Raw genomic sequence first — 1,937 nt, 5'->3', positions numbered from 1 at the left:
TGTGAGCATGCGCATTGTGCTCATTGCGTCACGGGCGTTGGGCGGAGCATCGGAATCAAACCCGCAGATGCCACCGATCTGCGGTGAAACAGGATCACGTGACTCGGTGACTGTTTCTTCCCCCTTCACATATTGCCCTACCCACCGCCGCATTTCCCAAAATATTTCATTATTTCCCTATATTATTTCCATTAGACAAGTATTTAGTTTTTCCCTCCATATCTTCCCCGATCCCTTTTCAGCCACCCCCAGGTCATAGAGTTCTCAGAGTTATAATTTCGATTCCCATCCCGTCCCGACACACAATTCAGAACCACCCCGGAAATGTGCGGGTTTCATTTAAATCAGTCTATGTTCATAAACACTTATTTCTATTTACATTCCTCTGGCTTCATTGGACAGGAACACTGAAACATCAAGTGAGAAACAGCAGGATGTGGCCACTCAGCCCCTCTAACCGTCAGCAAGATGGCGGCTGCTCTTCCATCTCAGCCACATGTTTCTGCCCGATCGTCATTTCCTCGATCCCTTCGGTCTCCACACATCTGCCGGCCTCTTTTGTACGTGAGGACGATCACTGAGTCTCCACCGCTCTCTGTGGTGGGGATTGTTGTGGTTACATGATATGAACAGGAGACGCAGACAATTCTTCGAGAAGTTTAAACCTTTATTTGAAAACAAAGGCTGAGGCAGTCAATGATCTTGTCACCGAAAGCCCGCCGAGCTCCGGTGTACAGCATTCTTTATAGTAATTTCTTATCTCAGTTACATTTCGGTTTCATCACCATACCCAATCAATTTTTAGTTGCATATCATCTATACATGAACTAATCAAACGCTCTTGCCCAGCTCTCGGTGCGCCACCAGTATTTCTTTCCAGTTCACATCTTGTGCCTCATTCCTGGCCACGGTTGTTTCTCAGTCAGCCTCCCTTAACCTCCCTCACATTTCCTGCTCATACCATCCTCCCTGTTATCTCTTCAGAAGCCATGCTGTTGGATATATGTACATTTCTGCTCATTAGTGTTGCTAATGCGAAACAGGTGTTCTTTAACTGCCACAGTATGTAGCTAAGAGAATACAAGGTATCTAGTAAAAAATACACAGCAAAATGTGTCTAGTAAAATAATACATAGTAATATTCGGTACACAAGAGTGATTACATTGTATAGTAAATAGCTACTACATAGTGATTATATTTCAGGTATATATTGTGATTATGTCAGGTATATTTCTCAATAGGATTTACAGACATTCACCACCCTCGGAGTGGAGACATTTCCCCTCATCTCAGTCCCGGACAGTCCATCCCTGTTTCAGAGACTGGGATCCCTGGTTCAACCGGTAATGATGTTGTGCAATTCAATGTGTTCACCTCTCAGTCCTCGATTCTCTAAATGAAAGGGTTATCACATTTGATCTTTCTTCGTATGATGACCCCACCACTGCAGGGATCAGTCTGGTGAATCTTCATTGCCCTCTCTATAACAAATACTCTCTAACCTCTTTGTTAATCCTCTATGGAATTAATTTCCATCCTCTGCAGCCCCGTGTTGCCCCAACCCCTCACCTCCCACCCCTGTCACTATTTCCACCTTCCCACCTCCCCCCTCACCTGGATCCCCCTTCACTCCCCAGCTCTTGCCCAATCCCCACCCCTCACCTCTTTTCTCTGACTATTTCCCGTCCACTCTCACTTCAGAGGGAGGGTCTCGGCCCGAAATGTTGACGGTCCATTTCCCTCCACAGATGCTGTCCGACCCACTGAGTTCCTCCGGCAGTTTGTTCTTTGGTCTGTATAACCCGTGTTAGTATGGGGAGCGGGATGTTACACCATATTCCAGGTACAATCTCAACAAAGCACAAATAATTGTCACTTTGTCCTGACCATCAGCCCCGCTTGCAGGGCAACAGTCGGCTGGTGTTTGCCCCCAAGG

At 46.4% G+C, this 1,937-nt stretch overlaps 1 protein-coding gene across 2 annotated transcripts in view; it reads right to left on the bottom strand.

The window, feature by feature from the left end:
• Positions 1-1,937, bottom strand: part of LOC132388497 (zinc finger protein 229-like) — a 142,483-nt gene that overhangs the window by 93,777 nt on the left and 46,769 nt on the right. The window lies entirely within an intron of this gene.

The sequence above is a fragment of the Hypanus sabinus genome, unplaced genomic scaffold (genome assembly GCF_030144855.1).
Source record: "Hypanus sabinus isolate sHypSab1 unplaced genomic scaffold, sHypSab1.hap1 scaffold_336, whole genome shotgun sequence".
NCBI lineage: Eukaryota > Metazoa > Chordata > Chondrichthyes > Myliobatiformes > Dasyatidae > Hypanus > Hypanus sabinus.
The sequence above is the reverse complement of the archived record's forward strand: the minus strand, read 5'-3'. Positions and strand labels throughout refer to the sequence as shown.